This window comes from Bubalus kerabau, chromosome 2 (genome assembly GCF_029407905.1).
Source record: "Bubalus kerabau isolate K-KA32 ecotype Philippines breed swamp buffalo chromosome 2, PCC_UOA_SB_1v2, whole genome shotgun sequence".
In the NCBI taxonomy this organism is placed as follows: domain Eukaryota; kingdom Metazoa; phylum Chordata; class Mammalia; order Artiodactyla; family Bovidae; genus Bubalus; species Bubalus kerabau.
The window spans coordinates 157783883-157806250 of record NC_073625.1 but is presented as its reverse complement, the minus strand read 5'-3'; the positions used below and the strand labels follow the sequence as shown (position 1 = coordinate 157806250).

At 39.2% G+C, this 22368-nt stretch overlaps 1 protein-coding gene and 1 pseudogene across 1 annotated transcript in view; one reads left to right on the top strand and one right to left on the bottom strand.

The window, feature by feature from the left end:
* The window catches only part of KCNAB1 (potassium voltage-gated channel subfamily A regulatory beta subunit 1), a 439216-nt gene that overhangs the window by 20735 nt on the left and 396113 nt on the right, over positions 1 to 22368 (top strand). The window lies entirely within an intron of this gene.
* On the bottom strand, positions 18023 to 18149 carry LOC129645151 (uncharacterized; annotated as a pseudogene).

Here is a 22368-nt window from a genome sequence, read left to right as displayed (position 1 = left end):
CCTGGTAGGCTACAGTCCATGGAGTCGCAAAGAGTCGGACACGACTGAGTGACTTCACTTTATGAATTGTGAAATTTTTTGTTCCAGTACTGCGAAAAATGCCATTGGTCATTTGAAAGTCTGAATCACACTGAATCTGTAGACTGCATTTGATAGTATCTTCATTTTCACAATATCGGTTCTTCCTACCCAGGAACATGGAATATCTCTCCATCTGTTTATGTCATCTTTGATTTCTGTTATCTGTGTCTTATAATTTTCTGTGTACAGTTCTTTTGTCTCCTTGAAGAAGTGAAGTGAAGTGAAGTCGCTCAGTCGTGTCCGACTCTTTGCGACCCCATGGACTGTAGCCTACCAAGCTCTTCTGTCCATGGAATTTTCCAGGCAATAGTACTGGAGTGGATTGCCATTTCCTTCTCCAGAGGATCTTCCTGACCTAGGGATCAAACCCGGGTCTTTCGCATTGTAGACAGACACTTTACCATCTGAGCCACCAGGGAAGTAAGTTTATTCCTAGATATTTAATTCTTTTTGTTGCAGTGGTGAATGGGATTGATTTCTTAATTTCTCTTTCTGATTTTTCATTGTTAGTATATAGAAACGCAAGTGATTTCTGTGTATTGATTTTGTATCTTGCAACTTTGCTAAATTCTCTGATTAGCTCCAGTAATTTTCTGATACTATCTTTAGGGTTTTCTACATACAGTATCATGTCATCTGCAGAGAGTGGGAGTTTTACTTCTTTCCCGATATGGATTCCTTTTATTTCTTTTTCTTCTCTGATTGCTCTAGCTAGGACCTCCAAAACTATGTTGAATAATAGGGGTGAAAGTGGACACCCTTGTCTTGGTCCTGATCTTAGGGGGAATGCTTTCAGTTTTTCACCATTGAGAATAATGTTTGCTGTAGGTTTATCATATATGGGCTTTAACGTGTTGAGGTAGGTTCCTTCTATGTCCATTTTTTGAAGAGTTTTAATCATAAATAGGTGCTGAATTTTGTCAAAGGCTTTTCCTGAATCTATTGAGAGGAGCATATGGTTTTTATCTTTCAATTTGTTAATATGGTGTGTCACATTTATTGATTTGTGTATATTGAAGAATCCTTGCATTCCTGGAATAAACCCAACTTGGTCATGGTGTATGAGCTTTTTGATGTGTTGCTGAATTCTGTTTGCTAAAATTTTGTTGAGGATTTTTGTATCTATGTTCATCAGTGATATTGGCCTGTAGTTTTCTTTTCTTGTGTTGTCTTTGTCTGGTTTTGTTATCAGGGTGATGGTGGCCTCGTAGAATGAGTTTGGAAGTGTTTCTTCCTCTGCAATTTTTTGAAAGAGTTTTAGAAGGATAGGCATTAGCTCTTTTCTAGTGTTTGATAGAATTCTCCTGTGAAGCCATCTGGTCCTGGGCTTTTGTTTTCTGGGAGATTTTTGACTACAGCTTCAATTTAAGTGCTTGTATTTGGGCTGTTTATAATTTCTATTTTTTTGCTGGTTCAGTCTTGGAAGATTGAACTTTTTAAAGAATCTGTCTATTTCTTGCAGGTTATTCATTTTATTGCCATATAGTTGTTCATAATAGTCTCTGATAATCCTTTGTATTTCTGCATTGTCTGTTGTAACCTCTCCTTTTTCATTTGTAATTTTGTTGATTTGATTCTTCTCTCTTTTTTCCTTGATGAGTCTGGCTAAAGGTTTGTCAATTTTGCTTATTTTCTCAAAGAACCTGCTTTTAGTTTTATTCATCTTTACTATTGTTTCTTTCATTTCTTTTTCATTTATTTCTGCTCAGATCTTTATGATTTCTTTCCTTCTACTAATTTGTTTATTTTGTTCTTTTTTCTAGTTGCTTTAGGTGTGAAGTCAGATTGTCACTTCAATTTTTTTCTTGTTTATTGTGGTAGGATTGTATTGCTACAAACTTCCCTCTTAGAACTGCTTTTGCTGCATCCCATAGGTTTTGAATTGTCATGTTTTCATTGTCATTTGTTTCTAGAAATTTTTTTATTTCCCTTTTGATTTCAGTAACCTGTTGGTTATTTAGAAACGTGTTGTTTAATCTCCATGTGTTTGTGTTTCTTATGGTTTTTTTTTTTCTTGTAATTGATATCTAGTCTCATGGCGTTGTGGTCAGAGAAGATGCTTGGTATGATTTCAATTTTCTTAAATTTACTGAGGTTTGATTTGTGACCTATGATGTGGTCTATCCTAGAGAATGTTCCATGTGCACTTGAGAAGAAGGTATATTCTTCTGCATTTGGATGGAATCTCTTGATGATATCAATGAGATCCATCTCATCTAATGTATCATTTAGGACTTGTGTTTCCTTATTAATTTTCTGTTTTGATGATCTATCCATTCGTGTGAGTGGGGTGTTAAAGTCTCCTACTATTATTGTGTTACTGTCAATTTCTCCTTTTATGTCTGTTAGTGTTTGTCTTATGTATTGATGTGCTCCTATGTTGGATACATAGATATTTACAATTGTTATGTCTTCCCCTTGTATTGATCCCTTGATCATTATGTAGTGTCCTTCCTTATCTCTTGTAATCTTCTTTATTTTAAGGTCCATTTTGTCTGATATGAGGATTGCTACTCCAGCTTTCTTTTGCTTCCCATTGGCATGGAATATATTTTTCCATCCTCTCACTTTCAGTCTATATGTGGCTTTAGGTCTGAAGTGGGTTTCTTGTAGACAACATATATATGGGTCTTGTTTTTGTATCCATTCAGCTAATCTGTGTCTTTTGGTTGGAGCATTTAATCCATTTACATTTAAAGTAATTATTGATATATATGTTCCTATTGCCATTTTTCTTAATTGTTTGGGGTGGATTTTGTAGATCTTTTTTCTTTTCACATTTCTTGACTGTATAAGTCCCTTTAACATTTGTTGTAAAGCTGGTTTGGTGGTGCTGAATTCTCTTAACTTTTGCTTTTCTGAAAAGTTTTTTATTTCTCCATCAATTTTGAATGGGATCCTTGCCAGATGTAGTAATATTGGCTGTAGATTTTTCCTTTTCAGTACTTTAAATATGTCCTGCCAGTCCCTTCTGTCCTGCAGTTTCTGCTGAAAGATCAGCTATTAAGCGTATGGGGTTTCCCTTGTATGTTACTTGTTGCTTCTCCCTTGCTGCTTTTAATCTTCTTTCTTTGTGTTTAGTCTTTGTTAATTTGATTAGTATGTGTCTTGGCATGTTTCTCCTTGGGTTTATCCTGTATGGGACTCTTTGTGCCTCTTGGACTTGATTGACTATTTCCTTTTCCATGTTGGGGAAATTTTCAACTATAGTCTCTTCAAAATTTTTCTCATACCCTTTCTTTTTCTCTTCTTCTGGGACCCCTATAATTCGAATGTTGGTGCATTTGATATTGTCCTAGAGGTCTCTGAGACTATCCTCAGTTCTTTTCTTTCTTTTTACTTTATTCTGCCCTTTAGAAGTTATTTCCACCATTTTACTTCCAGCTCACTGATTCATTCTCTGATTCAGATATTCTGCTATTGATTCCTTCTAGAGTATTGTTAATTTCAGTAATTGTGTTGTTTATTTCTGTATGTTTATTCTTTAATTCTTCTAGGTCTTTGTTAATTGATTCTTGCATTTTCTCCATTTTGTTTTCAAGGTTTTTGGCCATCTTTACTATCATTATTCTGAATTCTTTTTCAGGTAGTTTGCCTATTTCCTCATTTATTTGGACTTCTGTGTTTCTAGTTTTTTCCTTCATTTGTGTAGTATTTCTCTGCCTTTTCATTTTTTTTTAAAACTTACTGTGTTTGAGGTCTCCTTTTCCCAGGCTTTAAGGTTGAATTCTTTCTTCCTTTTGGTTTCTTCTCTCCTTTGGTCCAGTGGTTTGTGTAAGCCCTGTATAGGGTGAGACTTGTGCTAAGTTTTTGTTTGTTTGTTTGTTTTTCCTGGATGGGCAAGGCCGAGTGAAGTGGTAATCCTGTCTGCTGATGATTGGGTTTGCATTTTTGTTTTGTTTGTTGTTTAGATGAGGCATCCTGCATAGGGTGCTACTGGTGGCTGGGTGATGCTGGGTCTTGTATTTAAGTGGTTTCCTTTGTGTGAGTTCTCACTATTTGATATTCTCTAGGGTTAATTCCCTGGTAGTATAGGGTCTTGGAGTCAGTGCTCCCACTCTGAAGGCTCAGGGTTTGAACTCTGGTCAGGAATGAAGATTCCACAAGTGATTCATTATGGCATTAAGTGAGATTAAAACAAATATCCTAATCAAGAAACCAAAGATGAATCCCACACAAATGGGAGTTACAAAATCAGGCAAATAATAGTTAAAATAATGAATATACACATATACATATACACCCATGAGCAAAGTCAAAACAGTCCAGCAAATATAAAGTACAGTAGATTGACCCAGCAGACAAAGGAAACCAAAAACTACATCTACCAGAACAACACTAACTAAACCACAAACTGGAAAACAAAACTAGAGCAAGGTGCCAATTGGGGAATAAAGGCAATGAAAATAAAACTAATATGTTGAGAGGAAAGGAAAGAAAAAATAGATATGCAAAGTTAAGGAGAGGTAAATGAAGAAGATTTATATACATCAAAGATTAACCGCAAGGGGAAAAGAATGGTAGGAAAGGTAACCAAAAGAATAAATGTAGAAAAAATATAATAGGTTTTAAAAAATTAAAGATTAAATTTATAAAAAAGAGAAAAGAAAAAAAAATGGAAGAAGAAAGAAAAAAAGGAAAACTCCACAGAACTGCAAAAGCCCAATGTAGAGGCAGAGGTTTATAACAACAATAAAGTGTGACTGAATATACACTTATACATATACACCCATAAGCAAAATCAAAACAGTCCAACCAAAATAAAGTACAATAAATTGACCCAATGAACAAAGGGAACCAAAAATTATGTCTACCAGAACAAAACTAACTAAAGCAGAAACTGGAAAGCAAAACTAAAACAAGGTGCCGATTGGGGGATAAAGCAATGAAAATGAAACTAACAAATATGTTGAAAGGGGAAGAAACAAAAGAACGAATAGATATACTAAGTTAAATAGAGGTAGATAAAGGAGATTTATATACATTAAAGCAAGGGGGAAACAGTAGGAAAAGCAAACAAAGGAATAAATGTAGAAAAAATAATAATAGGTTTAAAATTTTAAAAATTAAAATTAGAAAAAGACAAAAGAAAAAAAAAAGGGAAACTCCCCAAAACTTGCAAAAGCCCAATGTAAAGGCAGAGGTTGGTAACAACAATAAAAAATGTGACTGAGAAAAAAAAAGAAAAAAAAAACTCAAAAGCTTAATTAGGTTTCATAGTGCCAATAAAATTGACAACTACAACGGCGGGGCACGGGTGGGGAAGAAGAGGGAAAAAGGAAAAAATCCTAAAGGATCTACAGAACAAATCAAAACATAAGAATAATGACTGTTTTTCTTGAGTCACTGCTGTCAGAGTCCTTTCTCTCGCTGGGAGTCACAGTCCACCTCACCTCCTTAGGATGCCCTCCAACACTGCAGCTCTCTGGACCTGCAGTGGGGGAGCTCAGATTCTAATCTGGTCCTATTCCTCTGTGTTCTTGCCTCCAATGTCCACGGCTATCAGAACTAGTGCATTTCTTTTGTGGGAGCTATCAATGTACTCCACAGACACAGAGTCTGCCTAGTTGATCGTGTGGATTTAATCTGCAACTTGTACAGCTGGTAGGAAGGTTTTGGGTCTTCTTTCTTAGCCATACTGCCCCCGGATTTCAGTTGTGGTTTTATTTCCACCTCTGCATGTGGGTCGTCCACTGGGGTTTGCTCCTGAGGCTGCCCTGGAGGACTTGGGTTTGCCCCTGTGAGGGCCATGTGTGGAGGTGGTACAGCTGCTTGGGTCGCAGGGGGTCTGGCAGCACCAGGTACTCAGGGGAGTTGGTGGCTAGGACAGCAGGAAATATAGTGCTCTAGAAGGGTATGGCAGAGAAGGCAATGGCACCCCACTCCAGTACTCTTGCCTGGAAAATCCCATGGATGGAGGAGCCTGGTGGGCTACGGTCCATGGGGTCGCTAGGAGTCGGACATGACTGAGCGACTTCACTTTCACTTTTCACTTTCATGCATTGGAGAAGGAAATGGCAACCCACTCCAGTGTTCTTGCCTGGAGAATCCCAGGGACGGGGGAGCCTGGTGGGCTGCCGTCTATGGGTCGCACAGAGTCGGACATGACTGAAGCGACTTAGCAGCAGCAGCAGCAGCAGAAGGGTATGACAACCAGTATTGGCCAATACACTCTAGTATTCTTGCCTGAAGATACCCCGTCCCTGACAGAGAAGCCTGGCAGGCCACAGTCTACAGGGTCACAAAGAGTTGGACACGACTGAAGCGACCCTGTGTGCATAGACACAAGACTTTTCTTGCCTGTGGCAGCTCTGCCTCAGTGAGAGTTGAGCGTGAAGGTGGTGCAGTTGCTTGGCTTGCGGGGACCCTGGGGGCGCCAAGTGTGCAGGGACACAGAATGCCTCCGCCACAGGAGTTATGGCCCTATCAAAGTCTTTTCTTGAGCCTCTTATAGCTGGTGATCAGAAGGCCTCTTTGGCCAGTCTTTCTGCGTAGCTCCGCCCGTTGAGGCATTTAGAGGGCTCCCTTGCCTAGGGTCCTTCTCTGTTGTTCAGGCATCAGGTACATAGAGGGGCTCCCCTGACTGGGGTCCTGATGTGCCTGGCACATCAGGCACTTAAAGGAGTGCCCTGGGTGGGGTCCTACTCTGTAGTTCAGTGCATCAGGCTTTTGATGGGCCAGCCTCTCTGTTGTTCAGCTGCCAGTGCTGGCTTCTTGGGGGAGAGAGGCTATGGTGATGGCTCCATCCTCTACGCGTGACTCAGCAGTATCTCCTTGCTTCCATGGTTGCCTGGCTTTCTTCCACAGGCATTTCCCACCAGTCTCCTCCCTCACATCCCCTTGATCCATCTCTCAGCAGTTAACAGCAGCCCCTCTCCCTGGGATTGCTCCATAAACCCCTAACTCCAGCTCCCAGCTGCTGCACCTTCCAGGGGTTTGCATCTGGGGTATGTATGGCTGCAGCAAGGACTGTCTGATTCTCATTCCATTTAGGCTGCTCAGCCTTAAATGTTTCTCCTTTGACTCAGACATTTGCCCCAGTGTGGGGATCGGACCCCTGCTTCAGTCCCCCACACACCGAGGGCAAGTCCAGCCCTACTAACACTCTTGTCTTTCCCCCTAGTTCCTTCATCCTACCGAGTTTTGTGTGGGTCTGTGTATTCTTTTCTGCTGGTCAGGTACTCCTGTCTGCTCTCAGCTGGTATTCTGCATGCACTTCTGTGTCTGAAGGTGTATTCCTGATGTATCTGTGGAGAGAGATGTACTCCACATCTACCTACCGCTCTGTCCTCTTGTTCTCTCCTATTTTGTTACACTATTCAGCAAATACTTTTTCCTGGAGTGTGTGTGTGTGTGTGTGTGTGTATGTGTGTGTGAGGGGATATTCCACATCAATTAACTGTTTCATATTGACCAGAAGTTCACTTATTAACAATATGCCAGAAAATTTGGAAAATTCAGTAGTGGCCACAGGACTGGAAAGGTCAATTTTCAGTCCAATCCCAAAGAAAGGCAATGCCAAAGAAAGTTCAAACTACTGCACAATTACACTCATCTCACATGTTAGCAAAGTAATGCTCAAAATTCTCCAAGCCAGTCTTCAACAGCATGTAGATCAAGAACTTCCCAATGTTCAAACAAGATTTAGAAAAGGCAGAAGAACCAGATATCAAATCTCCAACATCTGTTGGATCATAGGAAAAGCAAGCGAGTTCCAGAAAACCATTTACTTCTGCTTTATTGACTATGCCAAAGCCTTTGACTATGTGGATCACAACAAACTCTGGAAAATTCTTCAAGAGATGGGAATACCAGACCACCTTACCTGCCTCCTGAGAAACCTGTATACAGGTCAAGAAGTAACAATTAGAACCAGACATGGAACAATGGATTGGTTCCAAACTGGGAAAGGAGTACGTCAAGGCTGTGTATTGTCACCCTGCTTATTTAACTTGTATGCAGAGTACATCATGCAAAACACCTGGCTGGATGAAGCACAAGCCAGAATCAAGATTGCCGGGAGAAATATCAATAACCTCAGATATGCAGATGATATCACCATTATGGCAGAAAGCAAAGAGGAACTAAAGGGTCTCTTGATGAAAGTGAAAGAGGAGAGTGAAAAACCTGGCTTAAAACTCAACATTCAAAAACAAAGATCATGCCATTCTGTCCCATCACTTCATGGCAAATAGATGGGGAAATAATGGAAACAGTGAGAGACTTTATTTTTTAGGGCTCCAAAATCACTGCAGATGGTGACCGCAGCCATGAAATTAAAAGACATTTGCTTTTTAAAAGAAAAGCTATGACCAGCCTAGACAGAATGTTAAAAAGTAGAGACATTACTTTGCCAACAAAGGTCTGTCTAGTCAAAGCTATGGTTTTTCCAGTAGTCATGTATGGATGTGAGAGTTGGACTACAAAGAAAGCTGAGCATCAAAGAATTGATGCTTTTGAACTGTGGTGTTAGAGAAGACTCTTGAGAGTCCCTTGGACTGCAAGGAGATCAAACCAGTTCATCCTAAAGAAGATTAGTCCTAAGTGTTCATTGGAAGGACTGATGTTGAAGCTGAAACTCCAATACTCTGGCCACCTGATGCGAAGAACTGACTCACTGGAAAACATCCTAATGCTGGGAAAGATTGAAGGCAGGAGGAGAAGGGGATGAAAGAGGATGATATTGTTGGACGGCATCACGGACTCAACAGACATGAGTTTAAGCAAGCTCCGGAAGTTGGTGACAGAGAAGCTTGGCGTGCTGCAGTCCACGGGGTTGCAAAGAGTCAGCTACAACTGAACTGACTGACTGATTCACTTTTTAAATCAAGACAAATAGGTATTACATTTACCAACCTGAATGGGCTTAATCAAGGAAAAAAATCATAGCAAAAATATTTGAAGGTAAAACAACCAACTATTAGGAGTTGTAAATTTTAGGTGATAAGAATGTATATGATTTTCCCTCCTTCCTCTATTTTTCATTTCTAAATTTTTTCATTACTATTATAAAAGGAAGGAAAATTAAAATTAAAATTAGGTTTTAAGAATTTAAGATATATGCTTTTGAATTTCTTTTTTGAGCTACCTTGGATCTAAAACAAATATTGAGATTCAGTAGTCTAATCTGTAGTGAGGTTTACAGATAAAGATTCTTGTTCTGAATTTAACCTGGAAAAAAGTTTAGGCCTTTTATGTAGTTAAGACATTGAAATACATTCTACAAAAATTCTTCCAATCTGTAGATAACCTTGAACAGCATAGACCATTTCTATCAGTTAGTTTTTCTGTTACTTGTGATATATATATATATGTACACACACACACACACACACACATATCTCAAGCTGGCTTAAGTAATAAAGAAAACTAACTGCCACACATATTTAAAAAGTCCAGAGATAGGGAAAACTTCAGGGAAGGGTAGATTTAAGGTACAAACACTGTGGACAGGATCTAGTTTCTCTTTCTTTGCATTCATGTTTTTCTTTTTTGCTATGGCTCCACGTCAGCTCCATATGATGGTCTGTGGCAGCCTCAAGTTCTTCTCTCCTCTTCAAGATGGATGACAAAGCTCTCATTCACTTCTAGAAGGAAAGAAGGAAAAAGTAGCTTTCTTTTCCTAGAAGTTCCATTTTTTCATTGACCTTGGTTTTAATTGGGTGACCTGTCCACTTTGGACCACTTCCCAGATCTGGGTGATGGAAGAAGCTACCTGACTTCTGTAGCTTCATGCTCAACCCCTTATGGAGGATGGAAAGGCAGACTACTCTTGATGTGAGAAAAGGGAAGCCCATTATAGTGAGGTAGTATCGATTGCATGTGTTGACCATATTCTCTACTGATCATATTTAGAGGGAACCAATGAATCCTAAGCTGGAATGGCAAAGAGATCATAGCAGTAAGTTTCCAGTTAGTCAAGTATCTGGAAATTGGGGATGAGGCTGCTCCACTTTTAACCACCTGTGAGCTGTCTCCATTCCCTGAATTTGGATCTGTTTCTTAGTTCTCCTCTTGCTCTAAAATCCTTTTTTTATCTTTAAAGGGATAGTTTGCTCTATTAGTCTGCATCTCAAGTAGCTTTTGCTACTTAATCATATAACTAAAGCAAGCAGAAATCTCATTTAAATAAAGGTAAAAAAAGAAACATTGGCTTCAAATGCTATTTAATTTAATATGGAAAGTAATGCATTTTTAATAAGGAACACATTAAAAACTCATAAAGTGGTTTATTTATAAGATGGTTAGCCACCCCACCCACCAATTGCCTCATAAATACAGTTAAGTTCCATCAACTGTTCAGCAAGTGCAATTCTACAAATGCTGTGTTTCATCTTGTGTCTGATTGCAGTAGTTTTCCTTCCACACACTCTGTATGTAAAGAGTAAGTGCACAGATTTTAGAATCTGAGGAGATGTTGTAGATAACTTAGTATCTCACCCCAAATTCCTTCAGTAATCTTACAAATAAGTTTTCTGAGGCATGAAGAAGTTAAATAATCTGCTAATACTCACATAGATGGTTTGTTAGGTTCTAGTTAAGAATTTAAGCAAAGGCTTTCTATCTACTAGTTTACTCTTTGCACAACACAGTTGTTCAAATCAACAAAGATTGACTGAGCACCATACTGGTGCTGTATGCAGTACGCCAGTCGCTGAGCACACAGTAAGGGAGAAACATGATTCCTGGCTTCAAGCAACTCTGAGAGCAGTCTAGTAGGGGAAACAGTCACGTCAACCAGACAATCAGACTCTGGCATGACAAATGCAATGTTGCAGTTTAAAACACAGTTATAATGTATTAGATTAGAGTAGAACAAATGATGAATGATCTCTTGAGAGTCAAGAATAACTAGAGTTGTTTCATGCACAGGATTTTGTAGGATGAGTAAGAGTATAATATTTGATTCAAGATGAAGGTTGAGGGAACATGTGATACAGAGGGAATAGTATATTTGAAGAACCAGAAGTGATGGTTGTAAAACAAGTTCTGGAGACGGCTCTGGATTGATTACTGACTCTTAAGTCTTACAAAGTAGATGACTTACACTATTTTATCCCTTCTTCCCATTCGCTTTTCTCATCAGTAAAATGGAGATAGTGATACCTATTCTAGGGTTATGGAGAAAATGAAATAATGTTACAACTATTAAACATATACCATAGGAGGAACTCAGGAGCAGGCACCTATTCTTCTCTATCTTGCTTCTTCTCCTCTCCCTCCTTGCCCCAGCAAACCTTCTGGGTAAGGAGAGAGAGCTCAAAGAAGAGTGTAAGAGGCAGAAAAGAAATAGGTCATTGGAGGAGCTGGCCATGAAAAACTATTGAGGCATTCCTAGGTAAGAAATAACAAGATCAATTTGACATCCTTAAAAGGCATTTTTGGAAGAACTGTGTACAAGAAACTGATACAAATTTATTTTAATAAACTAGGTGAGAGGGCTTGAAGACATAAGGAAGGGCATGGAAAGGAATGAAGAAAGCAGGGACTGAATGATTTGGGAGGTGCCGTGAGCGGGATCTATTCTGGTATAGTTTAATTCTCTGCATCCTGGTTTTCATTTCCACGTGTCTGGAAGGGAAAACACTCACGGATCTAATTAGGCCCCCAAGGAGGCATCGCGCTCCGCCTCAGGAAGGAGGCAGACAGGGAGTGCTCACAGCGGCAGCTACTGTTCATGGCTCTCTTGTCTCTAAAGTGCTTCCACAGAATCGCTTAACTCATCTACATCCTCATTCACAGGATAAGAAGCACCACAGAGCACCACTGCACCAGAAGATCTTTTCTCCCTTGTCTGACTTTAAAGCAGCTCCTTAAACCACTGCATTCTTCAGGCAATTATCTCTTCACCACTATTTGTTAACTGAGAATAAACCTCAATACATTACTTTTAAGAAGCTCAAGACTCCCCTCTAAGGTTGGCCCATGGCTCTTCTTTAACAGGAATCGAGGGCTTGGTGAGTGCAGTCTGGCGCTGGGGAGCTCACATCAAATCTCTGGAATCAGCTGTTACTACCTCTGTCACCTCCAATTGCAACCTTCTACTTCCTGTAAAAACCAGACCAAGTCAAACCTGTGGCCTTTTACTGCCTGTTTGTCTATTTTGTCTCATAGTACTGTTAACAACTCTCTTATTGATAATCAAACTGAAATATGGAGTCATTAGTCTCGCGCACACACACACAGGATACCCCTCACCCCTGCCCCACCCTCCCCAGATTTCTGATAGCAAGAAAAAGAATGTTATCTGACTGCCAAACTCCTAACACGGATGTGCCAGTTAGAGGGAGGTTTTATCCCCTTCATTTCATGTTGTTTTTAGATCTAACTAGTATTTCACTTTTGTTCTTTTTGAAACTAGCCATCTATACATTTTGAAAAATGTTTTAATTCTTCTCACAAATGGATTTCTTTGCATAATCTCTGAAGGCTAGTCCACAGAAACAAAACATTGTAGCTTCACACTTTTCATAAAATGATTGATCTTTGAATTAAATACCTATGAAATATCTATATATGTGAGACCAGATAAAAATGAGTGAAGAATTATCGGCAAGGTATGTCTACTTTTATCTCTAAAAATCATTGTGCTTTGACTACTTGTATTATAAAGACACTACTAACAATTTACTTACAGTGACACATGAGTTTTTGATTTAGATTTGAAAGCATTCTAAGAACTCACTAACCTTAGAACAAACATTAGAACAGTGTGCTTGGGATACCTGATTTTCAGCATTGGGCACATAAAAGAAGCCTTTGGAAAGCTCGCATCTGAAGTGCTTTCATCACTTGAACTCATCACATGATTTTTTAAACATTATTTGAAGCCGAACTGAAAGGATTGTGTATTTAGGATATATTTATACTGGATGCTTTTAAGCAAAAAAGAGCATATAGTAGCAATAATGCTATATCTGTTTATTTTTGTGTAATATGTAAATCTGGCATTTCTTCCAATTTTAGGTCTATCAATTATGAAACAGTTAATAATTTTGACCACCTGCTACATGCAAACTATTATGCTAGACACTAATAAGGCTAACTAGCTCTCAAAACATCCCATCAGCTGCTTTCAATCATCTCTCTCCTGATCATCTTGTGAGGACTGTTGCCTTATTTTCATTGTATGTTCAGCTGAGTCTGCAGCAATTCAGAGTCAAATTGGAGAGAATCATAGCTGTTATTAAGGCATGGAGTCTTTTACTTGATAGGGTGGCTGCTAACATCCCTCGTAGATATGTGGTATCTGTGAAATTCCTTCAGATCATTCAGGTTGGTGACTCAACGTGAAGCTGTTTGCCAGGCAGCATCATGGCATCCTTTGGTTAAAAAAAAAAAAAAAAACACACACACATGGCTTGACCTTGAAACAGCCAGGGAGTCTGCCTACTCTGCTAGCTCCCAGTAAGTAAAACAACTCTTCATCTCTTTTATATGATCAGCTGCTTCAGACTTAAACCAAAGGAAACTAGAATCCCTGTTGACACTGCTTTAAGAAATAAGATCAGAAAAATAAGGAAAAGCATTCTACAAAGTCAATTATGGGATTCACAAAACTTAGGCACTCTGAAGTTAGTAACTCATTGCAGAAAAATTAGGTAGTTTAGAAAACTGCTTTTAATACTTGAGTTTAAATGTGGGTTATTAAATAGTGTTTAAGAACAGAATGCACATGCTATCCAACATGGTAGCCACCAGTCACCTGTGGCTTCCCTGGTGGCTCAGATGGTCAAGAATCTGCCCCCAATGTGGGAGACCTGAGTTTGATCCCTGGGTCAGGAAGAAAGGAATGGTTATCCACTGGAGCATTCTTGCCTGGAGGATCTCATAGACAGAGGAGCCTGGTGGTCTACAGTCCATGGGGTTGCAAAGAGTTGGACACGACTGAGTGACTAACACTTTCATTTTCAGTCACCTGTGGCTGTATAAGTTATAGTTGCTGCTGCTGCTGCTAAGTTGCTTCAGCCATGTCCAACTCTGTGCAACCCCATAGACAGCAGCCCAACCAGGCTTCCCCGTCCCTGGGATTCTCAAGGCAAGAACACTGGAGTGGGTTGCCATTTCCTTCTCCAAATAAGTTATAGTTAATTTAACATTAAATTAAAATTCAGTTCCTCAAGTAGCATTAGCCAAATTTAAGTGCTTATACCCATATGAGGATAATGGCTACTGTGTTGGACAGTGAAGATACAGAACATTTCCATCATACAATGGAATAGCTCTGCATTAAAATAGCAACTCAAGACAAGACTCTCAGACTTAAACTTCTTAAGGTTGTCTTTGCTTTTATGGATTTCTTTCAGATTTTCAAATGAACTATGTCATTAAAATTTTTTTTATATAGCCCCCTATTTTGAGCCAAGCCAAGTCATGGGGACTCTGGTTAGCCATTATGTCAACCTTGTGGCGAAAGTATAAGAATAATGATCATTAAGTATCAAATTACTACCTGTCACTGAGGTTGATTCAGTAATTTGAAAATAAAACTCTGTTATGGAGAAGATGTCAGAATGTGCCTCACCAAAAGCATTTTGCTTTATGCTACTCCCTGTGCCCAGCTATTTTTCAAGCCAATGAGAAGTATTATTTGAACCTGGTGATTAAATCACCACAGTGAACAGATTTCTGGCACCAGCTGAACCCTAAAATTAGGGAAAGAGAAATATGATTTTTTTCCTTTATTCTTGTCAGTTCAAATCCAGCCATAACTTCTTGCTGGGTGTAGACATTTAGATGAGAAAGCACTTTTAACTCAACTTTATCTTGTTATTTCATTACCCTTTTGCAGCAATGACAAACTTTGTACTGAATTATAAATCAAGGCCAAACGTTGCATAGATGCCACAGTACAAAGATTCATTTAGTGTGCATACAACCTTATGATCTATAAGGTGATTCATCACTTGTTACCCTGTCTTCCCACTGAGGGGTTGCTTGATGCATACTAATGTACAAAAGTCAATGCTGAGCATCTAGCCTGCAACATTCTGCATATTATTGCTCTCAGATTGAACTGGTTCTTAACCCATTGGCTGCGGGGAGGATTGCTTTTCAGAATCTATTACCTAAATATGGTGAATTAATCTGGAAAAGTAGTGGAATATGAAATATGGCTTACCCTACCTCCCCTTTGTCTGTTGACAGTTTACCCAACACTACAGTTTAGATGTGACCAGATAAGAAAGACAGGAAACGAAAAATGAGTGCCTCAGAAGAAGAGAGAGAGTTACAACTTTCAAAGTTCATTCACATACAGTGTCCCATTTGAGCCTCACATCATTCTGTACATGAGCAGGGAAGGTTTTGCTGCTTCAAATGAGGCCACTCTCTTGAAAATAATTGATCATTTTCCACCTGTGTTCCTCTCCACTTGCTTCTGTGTGTAACTATTGGCACACATGGCCATCTCTCTCACTAGATTTGAAAGTATATATGGGATGGGGCCATGTTCATAACCACCTTGCTTTCCTGGCCTCTAGCATGATACCTAGTATGTGAGTTGTTCATTTGCCCAGAAGAAGAAAGGTGAATGTAACACAAAAGATCTATAAAGGAGTTAGAGTGTTTTTAAGGGAGAAAAACATTTCTGCTGGGTTTTGTTGCTTAGGGTGTTTGTTCTACCCAAGTCCAGGAAGATGCTGTTTAGCATGATCTGAGTCATATAGTAGGTATTTAGCAAGGGAGCTGGATCTAGGACTCAGGCCTCCTTTCGTAGGACTTTTCCTACTAAAACTTCCTATTTTTTTATGCCACTGATTCTTTAAGACAATTCCATTTCTTTCTGTAGCTAGTCCAACAAAAGGGAGAGTGAACTATACCTGTATATGAAATAGAAATAGATTACAAATGCTTAAATAGGAAGAATTGAAAAGTTGTGCTGCTGTTTATACTTTTGGATGGCATCACTGACTTGATGGACATGAGTTTGAGCAAGCTCTGGGAGTTGGTAATGGACAGGGAAGCCTGGTGTGCTGCAGTCCGTGGGGTCACAAAGAGTCGGACATGGCTGATCAACTAAACTGACCTGATGTAGTCTAAAACCCTTTTGATGTGAAAGGAGATCCTGAGGAGAGCAGACTGGTGACTGGAGTATCATACTGTAAGCTGAGCTGTGAGCACAGACAGATTGATCATTTAGCTGGTCACTGGTGGACACACACATGTGATACTGTGTGTGGTCAGTGCACCAAAGGTCTCAGCTTGGAGAGTCAAGAGAAAGGGGAGCTGGAGCTTAGGTGAACAGAATAGAGGGGACTGAGGTGGGAGAAATTCCCACAATCAGGAGGACTTTGTGTTTCTCGTGAATTCATGCTTCTAACTAACAAAATCTAGCATGAAGTTGACTCTATTAAAAACATCAGAACTTCTCTACAGATCTTCTATGTTGCATCCAGCTTTCCTCTTCTGAGCAATTGCTTTGGAATATGTTTAACATATTTCATGTTTTCACTTATGTTTATCTTTGTTGTTTTTCAGTCACTAAGTCAAGTCCGACTCTCTACAACCCCATGAACTACAGCATGCCAGGCTTCCCTGTCCTTCACTATCTCCTGGAGTATGCTCAATGTTTGTCTTTAACATTACTTGTTTTTTGGACAGGAAAGTATGACTTAAATGTTGGGTGTGAGTAAGAAGGGAATAGCACCAAGTTTCTTATGAGTGTGGGGCCCACCATTTGTCCAGGAGCCACTATCATACAGATGGTTAACAAACACATGAAAAGATGCTCAACATCACTCATTATCAGAGAAATGCAAATCAAAACCACTATAAGGTACCATTTCACACCAGTTAGAATGGCTGCGATCCAAAAGTCTACAAGTAATAAATGCTGGAGAGGGTGTGGAGAAAAGGGAACCCTCTTACACTGTTGGTGGGAATGCAAACTAGTACAGCCACTATGGAGAACAGTGTGGAGATTCCTTAAAAAACTGGAAATAGAACCGCCTTATGATCCTGCAATCCCACTGCTGGGCATACACACTGAGGAAACCAGAAGGGAAAGAGACACGTGTACCCCAATGTTCATCACAGCACTGTTTATAATAGCCAGGACATGGAAGCAACCTAGATGTCCATCAGCAGATGAATGGATAAGAAAGCTGTGGTACATATACACAATGGAGTATTACTCAGCCATTAAAAAGAATACATTTGAATCACTTCTAATGAGGTGGATGAAACTGGGGCCTATTATACAGAGTGAAGTAAGCCAGAAAGAAAAACACCAATACAGTATACTAACGCATATATATGGAATTTAGAAAGATGGTAACAATAACCCTGTGTACGAGACAGCAAAAGAGACACTGATGTATAGAACAGTCTTATGGACTCTGTGGGAGAGGGAGAGGGTGGGAAGATTTGTGAGAATGGCATTGAAACATGTAAAATATCATGTATGAAACGAGTTGCCAGTCCAGGTTCGATGCACGATACTGGATGCTTGGGGCTGGTGCACTGGGATGACCCAGAGGGATGGTATGGGGAGGGAGGAGGGTTCAGGATGGGGAACACATGTATACCTGTGGCGGATTCATTTTGATATTTGGCAAAACTAATACAATTATGTAAAGTTTAAAAATAAAATACAATTTAAAAAAAAAGATTAAAAAAAAAAAGAATGTATTTGACTCCTCAGCCATCTGGGATAAGCCCTTTTTCTGCCACTATGTCCTCAATTCTTTTGCATTAAACTTAGTAAATCCTCACTTGTTGGAGATGTAGATCCTCTGGCAGCCAGGAAACTTGAACTTGGTCTTGAGCAGGGTCTCAATCACATGCTCCTTGTTCTTCAGCTTGGTGTGGATGGACATGATGACTTGGCCAAAGTAGACCTTGGCCACTGTGCCTAGGGCTTTCCAAAGGTACCCCACATACATGTCTGAAGCCTAGATTTGGGACAGCACAAGATCAGACATGCATGTTCACTCAAGAAGCTTGTCTCTCAGGTCACTTAGGAAGGTTATACCGGCAGCATGCACCACTGGGGAGGCTGCTGCTTGAGGCCACTGCACCCTGGGCTCCCATGGGGAAAAGAGCACTGTTGGCTTAGTTGGCTACAGAGTAACATTACTTTTGTATTTATGCTTTGCTTCCCTTTGTACTTCTGATCTATACTTGTTTTAGTTTTCAAACACAGATGATCAGTTCCCACTTTTGAATACCCTTTCCAAATGCAGTACTTGAATGCAATCTCAAAAATGACAGAATGAACTCTGTTCGTTTCCAAGGCAAACCATTCAATATCACGGTAATCCAAGCCTATGCCCCAACCAGTAACGCTGAAGAAGCTGAAGTTGAACAGTTCTATGAAGACCTACAAGACCTTTTAGAACTAACACCAAAAAAGATGTTCTTTTCATTATAGGGGAATGGAATGCAAAAGTAGGAAGTCAAGAAACACCTGGAGTAACAGGCAAATTTGGCCTTGGAATATGGAATGAAGCAGGGCAAAGGCTAATAGAGTTTTGCCAAGAGAACTCACTGGTCATAGCAAGCACCCTCTTCCAACAACACAAGAGAAGACTCTACACGTGGACATCACCAGATGGTCAACACCGAAATCAGATTGATTATATTCTTTGCAGCCAAAGATGGAGAAGCTCTATACAGTCAGCAAAAACAAGACCAGGAGCTGACTGTGGCTCAGATCATGAACTCCTTATTGCCAAATTCAGACTTAAATTGAAGAAAGTAGGGAAAACCACTAGACCATTCAGGCATGACCTAAATAAAATCCTTTATGATTATACAGTGGAAGTGAGAAATAGATTTAAGGGACTAGATCTGATAGAGTGCTGGATGAACTATGGAATGAGGTTCGTGTCATTGTACAGGAGACAGGGATCAAGACCATTCCCATGGAAAAGAAATGCAAAAAAGCAAAATGGCTGTCTGAGGAGGCCTTACAAATAGCTGGGAAAAGAAGAGAAGTGGAAAGCAAAGGAGGAAAGGAAAGATATAGCATCTGAATGCAGAGTTCCAAAGAATAGCAGGGAGAGATAAGAAAGCCTTCCTCAGCAATCAATGCAAAGAAATAGAGGAAAACAACAGAATGGGAAAGACTAGAGATCTCTTCAAGAAAATTAGAGATACCAAGGGAACAATTCATGCAAAGATGGGCTCAATAAAGGACAGAAATGGTATGGACCTAACAGAAGCAGAAGATATTAAGAAGAGGTGGCAAGAATACACAGAAGAACTGTACAAAAAAGATCTTCACGACCCAGATGATCACGATGGTGTGATCACTGACTTAGAGCCAGACATCTTGGAATGTGAAGTCAAGTGGGCCTTAGAAAGCATCACTATGAACAAAGCTCGTGGAGGTGATGGAATTCCAGTTGAGCTATTTCAAATCCTGAAAGATGATGCTGTGAAAGTGCTGTGGTCTGTGGAGGCCACATCAGGCTCCAGTACAGACAAAGGCCCTGGAGGTTTTAGCTTTCCATAGGTAAGGGGAGCAGATGATACATTTGGAAACAAATAGGAATGTGATATAAAGACCTCAAAAGAAATCGTGTAGTAGAATTAGAGGGGCAGTAACAGAGTAAGTTTGCAAAGTAGTAGGTAATCCCAAGATAAATAATGTTGATATGTTATTTTTATCATTGCACTAGAAAAAATATAAAGTATGTGTATATAACTAGGCAATATAATGGGATATTTTGAAACAACCCTAATTAATGAAATTCAATGAGATCCCAGTACTACTTATGTGGTTTTAAATCTGTTAAAAGGCTTTCAAATCTTCATCTATTAGCTGTTTGCAAATAGTTTGTTTGCTTCTTGCTAACTGCACTATTGTATAGACAACTGAATGGTTGAAATTGGCAGAGTGTGTACAGTAAATAAACTGGTCAATAAGTTTTATGACAAACCCTTTATTCCAAATAAGCTTCTTTATCCCAAATAAAGTCCTTCTACAAGACTGGGCTTTTTGACTAACATCTTATAAAGACTTTTTAGGATTTTTATGAACCAGTTTATATTTGTAGTGATTTAGTTGGCAGAACATTTGGGAGTTGTCAGGACACAGGCCCTGCTTGGTTGTGCTGGAATGTGCCTGCAGGGAAGCATGACCAGCACTGCCTTAGGCAGCCCAGGACCCTACTCTGACCCCAAGAGAGCAAAGAGTCCTTGGAATCCAAAGGATACAACCATCCAGCTGCCCCCTCTTTTCTGGACCATCTTCCCTGCATACCCAGAATTCTAGAATTCCCTGCCTGGAGGGCATGCACAGACTCTTCTGTGGATATATTCCCTGTAGGGTGTGGAAGTACAAGCTGGGATGTCAACCTGGGCTGGGATGTCTGCAGCTGGTGGCATGTAAGGCTTTTTACAGACACTAAAGGAGTAGGGCATGGAAAAGTAGGGAGCTTTCAATAAAAATTAGGCACAAGCTTGTCCCTGATTTATATCCACTAAAAGGCAGTGGCAACGTCACTGTTGTTACAATCTTCTGCAAATTTCTGAAATGCCCCCTAGGAAGTAACAGTACTACTGTTCTAAGTAAGAAGGCTGATTTCTTTTCTAATAGATAAACTTTCTCTGAAGATGACATCAAACAAATCCCAGAGATGTTTTGTGCTATGATATCAATAGAATAAAAGCGTCTAATTTTCAAAGGTGCTTACTTTGAAGAAAAACTCATTGAAATGTGTAAGTTCTGATACCTTTGATAAAAAACAACAGGCTTTTAAAAACCAAATAGTTTTTTAACCAAAAGAAAAAAATGTCAGTGCAGATTGGGATTATTTATGAAATTTTTATCATGTCAAGTAATGTGGTATGATATATTCAGTCAAGAGTCAGGAAAACTGTATTTTAGTTTCAGCATTTCTATGAAATAGCTGAATTATTTGGCCTTGATCTCCTAGGGTTTCAGTTTTGATGTCTATTAAACAAGAGAGGTTGAACAAGATGCCCTCTAAGCTTTCTTTTATATTTACAAGTCCAAGATTTTTGTACAAGCCATGTTCTCTCAGATATGTGACCAAAAAATCATCAAATCAAAGAGCATCAATTGTGAATTGTATCATTAATTTATGTATCATTAAGAGAGAGACATTACTACAGGCCAATATCACTGATGAACATGGATGAGAAAATCCTTAACAAAATTCTAGCAAATAGAATCCAACAACATATTAGAAAGATCATACATCATAACCAAGTGGGCTTTATCCCAGGGATGCAAGGATTCTTCAATATTTGCAAATCAATCAATGTGATACACCACATTAATGAATTGAAAGGTAAAAACCATATGATTATCTCAATAGATGCAGAGAAAGCCTTTGACAAAATTCAACATCCATTTATGATAAAAAAAAAAAAACCCTCCAGAAAGCAGGCATAGAAGGAACATACCTCAACATAATAAAAGCTATATATAATAAACCCACAGCAAACATTGTCCTCAATGGCAAAAATTGAAAGGGTTTCTCCTAAAGTCAGGAATAAGACAAGGATGCCCACTCTCACCACTACTATTCAACATAGTTTTGGAAGTTTTAGCCACAGCAATTAGAGAAGAAAAAGAAATGAAAGGAATCCAGATTGGAAAAGAAGAAGTAAAACTCTCACTGTTTGCAGATGACATGATCCTCTACATAGAAAACCCTAAAGACTTCACCAGAAAATTACTAGAGCTAATCAATGAATATAGTAAAGTTTCAGGATATGAAATTAATACACAGAAATCCCTTCCATTCCTATATACTAACAATGAGAAAACAGAAAGAGAAATTAAGGAAACAATCCCATTCACCATTGCAACAAAAGGAATAAAATACATAGGAATAAATCTACCTAAAGAAACAAAAGACCTATATATAGAAAACTATAAAACACTGATGAAAGAAATCAAAGATGACCCAAATAGATGGGGAAATATACAATGTTCATGGATCAGAAGAATCAATATAGTGAAAAAGAATATACTACCCAAAGCAATCTACAGACTCAATACACTCCCTATCAAGCTACCAACAGTATTTTTCACAGAACTAGAACAAACAACTTCACAGTTTGTATGGAAATACAAAAATCTTCAAATAGCCAAAGCAATCTTGAGAAAGAAGAATGGAACTGGAGGAATCAACCTGCCTGACTTCAGACTATACTACAAAGCCACAGTCATCAAGACAGTACAGTACTGGCACAAGGACAGAAACATAGATCAGTGGAACAAAATAGAAAGCCCAGAGATGAATCCATGCATCTATGGACACCTTATCTTTGACAAAGGAGGCAAGAATATACAATGGAGAAAAGACA